Source organism: Carassius gibelio, chromosome B18 (genome assembly GCF_023724105.1).
Source record: "Carassius gibelio isolate Cgi1373 ecotype wild population from Czech Republic chromosome B18, carGib1.2-hapl.c, whole genome shotgun sequence".
Classification (NCBI taxonomy): domain Eukaryota; kingdom Metazoa; phylum Chordata; class Actinopteri; order Cypriniformes; family Cyprinidae; genus Carassius; species Carassius gibelio.
Window position 1 is genome coordinate 31,153,309 of NC_068413.1, and position 11,806 is coordinate 31,165,114.

Sequence of the window (11,806 nt, forward strand, 5' to 3'; positions counted from 1 at the left end):
ACTGAAACAAGCTTATGTCTTATGAAGTACAATGTTTTCTGCAATGCTGTAAGACAGTTTTTAATGTGTTAGAAGTTATATACACAAAAACTTATGTTAGGACTTCAATGATCAAGATTGTCAGTTTACAGCTTTCTGAGTCCAGTAATGCTGAAATAGTGTTTCTGTTCAAATGAAGTGAAATCAAGCCCAAATCTGCTCAAAAGCTTTTCTCTCTATTAGAGAATGCGGTTTCATTCAGTATTCAGTGCAAATCTTGCAAAACTGATAGATGCTTATGCCATATGAAATACAATGTTTTCTGCAATGCTGTAAGACAGTTTTTAATGTGTTAGAAGTTATATGCACAAAAACTAATGTTAGGACTTCAATGATCAAGATTGTCAGTTTACAGCTTTCTGAGTCCAGTAATGCTGAAATAGTGTTTCTGTTCAAATGAAGTGAAATCTAGCCCAAATCTGCTCAAAAGCTTGTCTCTCTATTAGAGAAAGCTGTTTCATTCAATATTCAGTGCAAATCTTGCCAAACTGAAACATGCTTATGTCTTATGAAATAAAATGTTTTCTGCAATGCTGTAAGACAGTTTTTAATGTGTTAGAAGTTATATGCACAAAAACTAATGTTAGGACTTCAATGATCAAGATTGTCAGTTTACAGCTTTCTGAGTCCAGTAATGCTGAAATAGTGTTTCTGTTCAAATGAAGTGAAATCAAGCCCAAATCTGCTCAAAAGCTTTTCTCTCTATTAGAGAAAGCTGTTTCATTCAGTATTCAGTGCAAATCTTGCCAAACTGAAACATGCTTATGTCTTATGAAATAAAATGTTTTCTGCAATGCTGTAAGACAGTTTTTAATGTGTTAGAAGTTATATACACAAAAACTAATGTTAGGACTGCAATGATCAAGATTGTCAGTTTACAGCTTTCTGAGTCCAGTAATGTTGAAATAGTGTTTCTGTTCAAATGAAGTGAAATCAAGCCCAAATCTGCTCAAAAGCTTTTCTCTCTATTAGAGAAAGCTGTTTCATTCAATATTCAGTGCAAATCTTGCCAAACTGAAACCTGCTTATGCCTTATGAAGTACAATGTTTTCTGCAATGCTGTAAGACAGTTTTTAATGTGTTAGAAGTTATATGCACAAAAACTTATGTTAGGACTTCAATGATCAAGATTGTCAGTTTACAGCTTTCTGAGTCCAGTAATGCTGAAATAGTGTTTCTGTTGATATGAAGTGAAATCAAGCCCAAATCTGCTCAAAAGCTTTTCTCTCTATTAGATAAAGCTGTTTCATTCAGTATTCAGTGCAAATCTTGCCAAACTGAAACAAGCTTATGCCTTATGAAGTACAATGTTTTCTGCAATGCTGTAAGACAGTTTTTAATGTGTTAGAAGTTATATGCACAAAAACTTATGTTAGGACTTCAATGATCAAGATTGTCAGTTTACAGCTTTCTGAGTCCAGTAATGCTGAAATAGTGTTTTTGTTGAAATGAAGTGAAATCAAGCCCAAATCTGCTCAAAAGTTTTTCTCTCTATTGGATAAAGCTGTTTCATTCAGTATTCAGTGCAAATCTTGCCAAACTGAAACAAGCTTATGCCTTATGAAGTACAATGTTTTCTGCAATGCTGTAAGACAGTTTTTAATGTGTTAGAAGTTATATACACAAAAACTTATGTTAGGACTTCAATGATCAAGATTGTCAGTTTACAGCTTTCTGAGTCCAGTAATGCTGAAATAGTGTTTCTGTTCAAATGAAGTGAAATCAAGCCCAAATCTGCTCAAAAGCTTTTCTCTCTATTAGAGAAAGCTGTTTCATTCATTATTCAGTGCAAATCTTGCTAAACTGAAACATGCTTATGTCTTATGAAATAAAATATTTTCTGCAATGCTGTAAGACAGTTTTTAATGTGTTAGAAGTTATATGCACAAAAACTAATGTTAGGACTGCAATGATCAAGATTGTCAGTTTACAGCTTTCTGAGTCCAGTAATGTTGAAATAGTGTTTCTGTTCAAATGAAGTGAAATCAAGCCCAAATCTGCTCAAAAGCTTTTCTCTCCATTAGAGAAAGCTGTTTCATTCAATATTCAGTGCAAATCTAGCCAAACTGAAACAAGCTTATGCCTTATGAAGTACAATGTTTTCTGCAATGCTGTAAGACAGTTTTTAATGTGTTAGAAGTTATGTGCACAAAAACTTATGTTAGGACTTCAATGATCAAGATTGTCAGTTTACAGCTTTCTGAGTCCAGTAATGCTGAAATAGTGTTTCTGTTTAAATGAAGTGAAATCAAGCCCAAATCTGCTCAAAAGCTTTTCTCTCTATTGGATAAAGCTGTTTCATTCAGTATTCAGTGCAAATCTTGCCAAACTGAAACAAGCTTATGTCTTATGAAGTACAATGTTTTCTGCAATGCTGTAAGACAGTTTTTAATGTGTTAGAAGTTATATGCACAAAAACTTATGTTAGGACTTCAATGATCAAGATTGTCAGTTTACAGCTTTCTGAGTCCAGTAATGGTGAAATAGTGTTTCTGTTCAAATGAAGTGAAATCAAGCCCAAATCTGCTCAAAAGCTTTTCTCTCTATTAGAGAATGCGGTTTCATTCAGTATTCAGTGCAAATCTTGCCAAACTGATAGATGCTTATGCCATATGAAATACAATGTTTTCTGCAATGCTGTAAGACAGTTTTTAATGTGTTAGAAGTTATATGCACAAAAACTTATGTTAGGACTTCAATGATCAAGATTGTCAGTTTACAGCTTTCTGAGTCCAGTAATGCTGAAATAGTGTTTCTGTTGAAATGAAGTGAAATCAAGCCCAAATCTGCTCAAAAGCTTTTCTCTCTATTAGATAAAGCTGTTTCATTCAGTATTCAGTGCAAATCTTGCCAAACTGAAACAAGCTTATGCCTTATGAAGTACAATGTTTTCTGCAATGCTGTAAGACAGTTTTTAATGTGTTAGAAGTTATATACACAAAAACTTATGTTAGGACTTCAATGATCAAGATTGTCAGTTTACAGCTTTCTGAGTCCAGTAATGCTGAAATAGTGTTTCTGTTCAAATGAAGTGAAATCAAGCCCAAATCTGCTCAAAAGCTTTTCTCTCTATTAGAGAATGCGGTTTCATTCAGTATTCAGTGCAAATCTTGCAAAACTGATAGATGCTTATGCCATATGAAATACAATGTTTTCTGCAATGCTGTAAGACAGTTTTTAATGTGTTAGAAGTTATATGCACAAAAACTAATGTTAGGACTTCAATGATAAAGATTGTCAGTTTACAGCTTTCTGAGTCCAGTAATGCTGAAATAGTGTTTCTGTTCAAATGAAGTGAAATCTAGCCCAAATCTGCTCAAAAGCTTGTCTCTCTATTAGAGAAAGCTGTTTCATTCAATATTCAGTGCAAATCTTGCCAAACTGAAACATGCTTATGTCTTATGAAATAAAATGTTTTCTGCAATGCTGTAAGACAGTTTTTAATGTGTTAGAAGTTATATGCACAAAAACTAATGTTAGGACTTCAATGATCAAGATTGTCAGTTTACAGCTTTCTGAGTCCAGTAATGCTGAAATAGTGTTTCTGTTCAAATGAAGTGAAATCAAGCCCAAATCTGCTCAAAAGCTTTTCTCTCTATTAGAGAAAGCTGTTTCATTCAGTATTCAGTGCAAATCTTGCCAAACTGAAACATGCTTATGTCTTATGAAATAAAATGTTTTCTGCAATGCTGTAAGACAGTTTTTAATGTGTTAGAAGTTATATACACAAAAACTAATGTTAGGACTGCAATGATCAAGATTGTCAGTTTACAGCTTTCTGAGTCCAGTAATGTTGAAATAGTGTTTCTGTTCAAATGAAGTGAAATCAAGCCCAAATCTGCTCAAAAGCTTTTCTCTCTATTAGAGAAAGCTGTTTCATTCAATATTCAGTGCAAATCTTGCCAAACTGAAACCTGCTTATGCCTTATGAAGTACAATGTTTTCTGCAATGCTGTAAGACAGTTTTTAATGTGTTAGAAGTTATATGCACAAAAACTTATGTTAGGACTTCAATGATCAAGATTGTCAGTTTACAGCTTTCTGAGTCCAGTAATGCTGAAATAGTGTTTCTGTTGATATGAAGTGAAATCAAGCCCAAATCTGCTCAAAAGCTTTTCTCTCTATTAGATAAAGCTGTTTCATTCAGTATTCAGTGCAAATCTTGCCAAACTGAAACAAGCTTATGCCTTATGAAGTACAATGTTTTCTGCAATGCTGTAAGACAGTTTTTAATGTGTTAGAAGTTATATGCACAAAAACTTATGTTAGGACTTCAATGATCAAGATTGTCATTTTACAGCTTTCTGAGTCCAGTAATGCTGAAATAGTGTTTTTGTTGAAATGAAGTGAAATCAAGCCCAAATCTGCTCAAAAGCTTTTCTCTCTATTGGATAAAGCTGTTTCATTCAGTATTCAGTGCAAATCTTGCCAAACTGAAACAAGCTTATGCCTTATGAAGTACAATGTTTTCTGCAATGCTGTAAGACAGTTTTTAATGTGTTAGAAGTTATATACACAAAAACTTATGTTAGGACTTCAATGATCAAGATTGTCAGTTTACAGCTTTCTGAGTCCAGTAATGCTGAAATAGTGTTTCTGTTCAAATGAAGTGAAATCAAGCCCAAATCTGCTCAAAAGCTTTTCTCTCTATTAGAGAAAGCTGTTTCATTCATTATTCAGTGCAAATCTTGCTAAACTGAAACATGCTTATGTCTTATGAAATAAAATATTTTCTGCAATGCTGTAAGACAGTTTTTAATGTGTTAGAAGTTATATGCACAAAAACTAATGTTAGGACTGCAATGATCAAGATTGTCAGTTTACAGCTTTCTGAGTCCAGTAATGTTGAAATAGTGTTTCTGTTCAAATGAAGTGAAATCAAGCCCAAATCTGCTCAAAAGCTTTTCTCTCCATTAGAGAAAGCTGTTTCATTCAATATTCAGTGCAAATCTAGCCAAACTGAAACAAGCTTATGCCTTATGAAGTACAATGTTTTCTGCAATGCTGTAAGACAGTTTTTAATGTGTTAGAAGTTATGTGCACAAAAACTTATGTTAGGACTTCAATGATCAAGATTGTCAGTTTACAGCTTTCTGAGTCCAGTAATGCTGAAATAGTGTTTCTGTTTAAATGAAGTGAAATCAAGCCCAAATCTGCTCAAAAGCTTTTCTCTCTATTGGATAAAGCTGTTTCATTCAGTATTCAGTGCAAATCTTGCCAAACTGAAACAAGCTTATGTCTTATGAAGTACAATGTTTTCTGCAATGCTGTAAGACAGTTTTTAATGTGTTAGAAGTTATATGCACAAAAACTTATGTTAGGACTTCAATGATCAAGATTGTCAGTTTACAGCTTTCTGAGTCCAGTAATGCTGAAATAGTGTTTCTGTTCAAATGAAGTGAAATCTAGCCCAAATCTGCTCAAAAGCTTGTCTCTCTATTAGAGAAAGCTGTTTCATTCAGTATTCAGTGCAAATCTTGCCAAACTGAAACATGCTTATGTCTTATGAAATAAAATGTTTTCTGCAATGCTGTAAGACAGTTTTTAATGTGTTAGAAGTTATATACACAAAAACTAATGTTAGGACTGCAATGATCAAGATTGTCAGTTTACAGCTTTCTGAGTCCAGTAATGTTGAAATAGTGTTTCTGTTCAAATGAAGTGAAATCAAGCCCAAATCTGCTCAAAAGCTTTTCTCTCTATTAGAGAAAGCTGTTTCATTCAATATTCAGTGCAAATCTTGCCAAACTGAAACCTGCTTATGCCTTATGAAGTACAATGTTTTCTGCAATGCTGTAAGACAGTTTTTAATGTGTTAGAAGTTATATGCACAAAAACTTATGTTAGGACTTCAATGATCAAGATTGTCAGTTTACAGCTTTCTGAGTCCAGTAATGCTGAAATAGTGTTTCTGTTCAAATGAAGTGAAATCAAGCCCAAATCTGCTCAAAAGCTTTTCTCTCTATTAGATAAAGCTGTTTCATTCAGTATTCAGTGCAAATCTTGCCAAACTGAAACAAGCTTATGCCTTATGAAGTACAATGTTTTCTGCAATGCTGTAAGACAGTTTTTAATGTGTTAGAAGTTATATACACAAAAACTTATGTTAGGACTTCAATGATCAAGATTGTCAGTTTACAGCTTTCTGAGTCCAGTAATGCTTAAATAGTGTTTCTGTTCAAATGAAGTGAAATCAAGCCCAAATCTGCTCAAAAGCTTTTCTCTCTATTAGATAAAGCTGTTTCATTCAGTATTCAGTGCAAATCTTGCCAAACTGAAACAAGCTTATGCCTTATGAAGTACAATGTTTTCTGCAATGCTGTAAGACAGTTTTTAATGTGTTAGAAGTTATATGCACAAAAACTAATGTTAGGACTTCAATGATCAAGATTGTCAGTTTACAGCTTTCTGAGTCCAGTAATGCTGAAATAGTGTTTCTGTTGAAATGAAGTGAAATCAAGCCCAAATCTGCTCAAAACCTTTTCTCTCTATTAGATAAAGCTGTTTCATTCAGTATTCAGTGCAAATCTTGCCAAACTGAAACAAGCTTATGTCTTATGAAGTACAATGTTTTCTGCAATGCTGTAAGACAGTTTTTAATGTGTTAGAAGTTATATGCACAAAAACTTATGTTAGGACTTCAATGATCAAGATTGTCAGTTTACAGCTTTCTGAGTCCAGTAATGCTGAAATAGTGTTTCTGTTGAAATGAAGTGAAATCAAGCCCAAATCTGCTCAAAAGCTTTTCTCTCTATTAGATAAAGCTGTTTCATTCAGTATTCAGTGCAAATCTTGCCAAACTGAAACAAGCTTATGTCTTATGAAGTACAATGTTTTCTGCAATGCTGTAAGACAGTTTTTAATGTGTTAGAAGTTATATGCACAAAAACTTATGTTAGGACTTCAATGATCAAGATTGTCAGTTTACAGCTTTCTGAGTCCAGTAATGCTGAAATAGTGTTTCTGTTCAAATGAAGTGAAATCAAGCCCAAATCTGCTCAAAAGCTTTTCTCTCTATTAGATAAAGCTGTTTCATTCAGTATTCAGTGCAAATCTTGCCAAACTGAAACAAGCTTATGCCTTATGAAGTACAATGTTTTCTGCAATGCTGTAAGACAGTTTTTAATGTGTTAGAAGTTATATACACAAAAACTTATGTTAGGACTTCAATGATCAAGATTGTCAGTTTACAGCTTTCTGAGTCCAGTAATGCTGAAATAGTGTTTCTGTTCAAATGAAGTGAAATCAAGCCCAAATCTGCTCAAAAGCTTTTCTCTCTATTAGAGAAAGCTGTTTCATTCAGTATTCAGTGCAAATCTTGCTAAACTGAAACATGCTTATGTCTTATGAAATAAAATGTTTTCTGCAATGCTGTAAGACAGTTTTTAATGTGTTAGAAGTTATATGCACAAAAACTAATGTTAGGACTGCAATGATCAAGATTGTCAGTTTACAGCTTTCTGAGTCCAGTAATGTTGAAATAGTGTTTCTGTTCAAATGAAGTGAAATCAAGCCCAAATCTGCTCAAAAGCTTTTCTCTCCATTAGAGAAAGCTGTTTCATTCAATATTCAGTGCAAATCTAGCCAAACTGAAACAAGCTTATGCCTTATGAAGTACAATGTTTTCTGCAATGCTGTAAGACAGTTTTTAATGTGTTAGAAGTTATATGCACAAAAACTAATGTTAGGACTGCAATGATCAAGATTGTCAGTTTACAGCTTTCTGAGTCCAGTAATGTTGAAATAGTGTTTCTGTTCAAATGAAGTGAAATCAAGCCCAAATCTGCTCAAAAGCTTTTCTCTCCATTAGAGAAAGCTGTTTCATTCAATATTCAGTGCAAATCTAGCCAAACTGAAACAAGCTTATGCCTTATGAAGTACAATGTTTTCTGCAATGCTGTAAGACAGTTTTTAATGTGTTAGAAGTTATGTGCACAAAAACTTATGTTAGGACTTCAATGATCAAGATTGTCAGTTTACAGCTTTCTGAGTCCAGTAATGCTGAAATAGTGTTTCTGTTTAAATGAAGTGAAATCAAGCCCAAATCTGCTCAAAAGCTTTTCTCTCTATTGGATAAAGCTGTTTCATTCAGTATTCAGTGCAAATCTTGCCAAACTGAAACAAGCTTATGTCTTATGAAGTACAATGTTTTCTGCAATGCTGTAAGACAGTTTTTAATGTGTTAGAAGTTATATACACAAAAACTAATGTTAGGACTTCAATGATCAAGATTGTCAGTTTACAGCTTTCTGAGTCCAGTAATGCTGAAATAGTGTTTCTGTTCAAATGAAGTGAAATCTAGCCCAAATCTGCTCAAAAGCTTGTCTCTCTATTAGAGAAAGCTGTTTCATTCAATATTCAGTGCAAATCTTGCCAAACTGAAACATGCTTATGTCTTATGAAATAAAATGTTTTCTGCAATGCTGTAAGACAGTTTTTAATGTGTTAGAAGTTATATGCACAAAAACTAATGTTAGGACTTCAATGATCAAGATTGTCAGTTTACAGCTTTCTGAGTCCAGTAATGCTGAAATAGTGTTTCTGTTCAAATGAAGTGAAATCAAGCCCAAATCTGCTCAAAAGCTTTTCTCTCTATTAGAGAAAGCTGTTTCATTCAGTATTCAGTGCAAATCTTGCCAAACTGAAACATGCTTATGTCTTATGAAATAAAATGTTTTCTGCAATGCTGTAAGACAGTTTTTAATGTGTTAGAAGTTATATACACAAAAACTAATGTTAGGACTGCAATGATCAAGATTGTCAGTTTACAGCTTTCTGAGTCCAGTAATGTTGAAATAGTGTTTCTGTTCAAATGAAGTGAAATCAAGCCCAAATCTGCTCAAAAGCTTTTCTCTCTATTAGAGAAAGCTGTTTCATTCAATATTCAGTGCAAATCTTGCCAAACTGAAACCTGCTTATGCCTTATGAAGTACAATGTTTTCTGCAATGCTGTAAGACAGTTTTTAATGTGTTAGAAGTTATATGCACAAAAACTTATGTTAGGACTTCAATGATCAAGATTGTCAGTTTACAGCTTTCTGAGTCCAGTAATGCTGAAATAGTGTTTCTGTTGATATGAAGTGAAATCAAGCCCAAATCTGCTCAAAAGCTTTTCTCTCTATTAGATAAAGCTGTTTCATTCAGTATTCAGTGCAAATCTTGCCAAACTGAAACAAGCTTATGCCTTATGAAGTACAATGTTTTCTGCAATGCTGTAAGACAGTTTTTAATGTGTTAGAAGTTATATGCACAAAAACTTATGTTAGGACTTCAATGATCAAGATTGTCAGTTTACAGCTTTCTGAGTCCAGTAATGCTGAAATAGTGTTTTTGTTGAAATGAAGTGAAATCAAGCCCAAATCTGCTCAAAAGCTTTTCTCTCTATTGGATAAAGCTGTTTCATTCAGTATTCAGTGCAAATCTTGCCAAACTGAAACAAGCTTATGCCTTATGAAGTACAATGTTTTCTGCAATGCTGTAAGACAGTTTTTAATGTGTTAGAAGTTATATACACAAAAACTTATGTTAGGACTTCAATGATCAAGATTGTCAGTTTACAGCTTTCTGAGTCCAGTAATGCTGAAATAGTGTTTCTGTTCAAATGAAGTGAAATCAAGCCCAAATCTGCTCAAAAGCTTTTCTCTCTATTAGAGAAAGCTGTTTCATTCATTATTCAGTGCAAATCTTGCTAAACTGAAACATGCTTATGTCTTATGAAATAAAATATTTTCTGCAATGCTGTAAGACAGTTTTTAATGTGTTAGAAGTTATATGCACAAAAACTAATGTTAGGACTGCAATGATCAAGATTGTCAGTTTACAGCTTTCTGAGTCCAGTAATGTTGAAATAGTGTTTCTGTTCAAATGAAGTGAAATCAAGCCCAAATCTGCTCAAAAGCTTTTCTCTCTATTAGATAAAGCTGTTTCATTCAGTATTCAGTGCAAATCTTGCCAAACTGAAACAAGCTTATGCCTTATGAAGTACAATGTTTTCTGCAATGCTGTAAGACAGTTTTTAATGTGTTAGAAGTTATATGCACAAAAACTTATGTTAGGACTTCAATGATCAAGATTGTCAGTTTACAGCTTTCTGAGTCCAGTAATGCTGAAATAGTGTTTCTGTTCAAATGAAGTGAAATCAAGCCCAAATCTGCTCAAAAGCTTTTCTCTCTATTAGATAAAGCTGTTTCATTCAGTATTCAGTGCAAATCTTGCCAAACTGAAACAAGCTTATGCCTTATGAAGTACAATGTTTTCTGCAATGCTGTAAGACAGTTTTTAATGTGTTAGAAGTTATATACACAAAAACTTATGTTAGGACTTCAATGATCAAGATTGTCAGTTTACAGCTTTCTGAGTCCAGTAATGCTTAAATAGTGTTTCTGTTCAAATGAAGTGAAATCAAGCCCAAATCTGCTCAAAAGCTTTTCTCTCTATTAGATAAAGCTGTTTCATTCAGTATTCAGTGCAAATCTTGCCAAACTGAAACAAGCTTATGCCTTATGAAGTACAATGTTTTCTGCAATGCTGTAAGACAGTTTTTAATGTGTTAGAAGTTATATGCACAAAAACTAATGTTAGGACTTCAATGATCAAGATTGTCAGTTTACAGCTTTCTGAGTCCAGTAATGCTGAAATAGTGTTTCTGTTGAAATGAAGTGAAATCAAGCCCAAATCTGCTCAAAACCTTTTCTCTCTATTAGATAAAGCTGTTTCATTCAGTATTCAGTGCAAATCTTGCCAAACTGAAACAAGCTTATGTCTTATGAAGTACAATGTTTTCTGCAATGCTGTAAGACAGTTTTTAATGTGTTAGAAGTTATATGCACAAAAACTTATGTTAGGACTTCAATGATCAAGATTGTCAGTTTACAGCTTTCTGAGTCCAGTAATGCTGAAATAGTGTTTCTGTTGAAATGAAGTGAAATCAAGCCCAAATCTGCTCAAAAGCTTTTCTCTCTATTAGATAAAGCTGTTTCATTCAGTATTCAGTGCAAATCTTGCCAAACTGAAACAAGCTTATGTCTTATGAAGTACAATGTTTTCTGCAATGCTGTAAGACAGTTTTTAATGTGTTAGAAGTTATATGCACAAAAACTTATGTTAGGACTTCAATGATCAAGATTGTCAGTTTACAGCTTTCTGAGTCCAGTAATGCTGAAATAGTGTTTCTGTTCAAATGAAGTGAAATCAAGCCCAAATCTGCTCAAAAGCTTTTCTCTCTATTAGATAAAGCTGTTTCATTCAGTATTCAGTGCAAATCTTGCCAAACTGAAACAAGCTTATGCCTTATGAAGTACAATGTTTTCTGCAATGCTGTAAGACAGTTTTTAATGTGTTAGAAGTTATATACACAAAAACTTATGTTAGGACTTCAATGATCAAGATTGTCAGTTTACAGCTTTCTGAGTCCAGTAATGCTGAAATAGTGTTTCTGTTCAAATGAAGTGAAATCAAGCCCAAATCTGCTCAAAAGCTTTTCTCTCTATTAGAGAAAGCTGTTTCATTCAGTATTCAGTGCAAATCTTGCTAAACTGAAACATGCTTATGTCTTATGAAATAAAATGTTTTCTGCAATGCTGTAAGACAGTTTTTAATGTGTTAGAAGTTATATGCACAAAAACTAATGTTAGGACTGCAATGATCAAGATTGTCAGTTTACAGCTTTCTGAGTCCAGTAATGTTGAAATAGTGTTTCTGTTCAAATGAAGTGAAATCAAGCCCAAATCTGCTCAAAAGCTTTTCTCTCCATTAGAGAAAGCTGTTT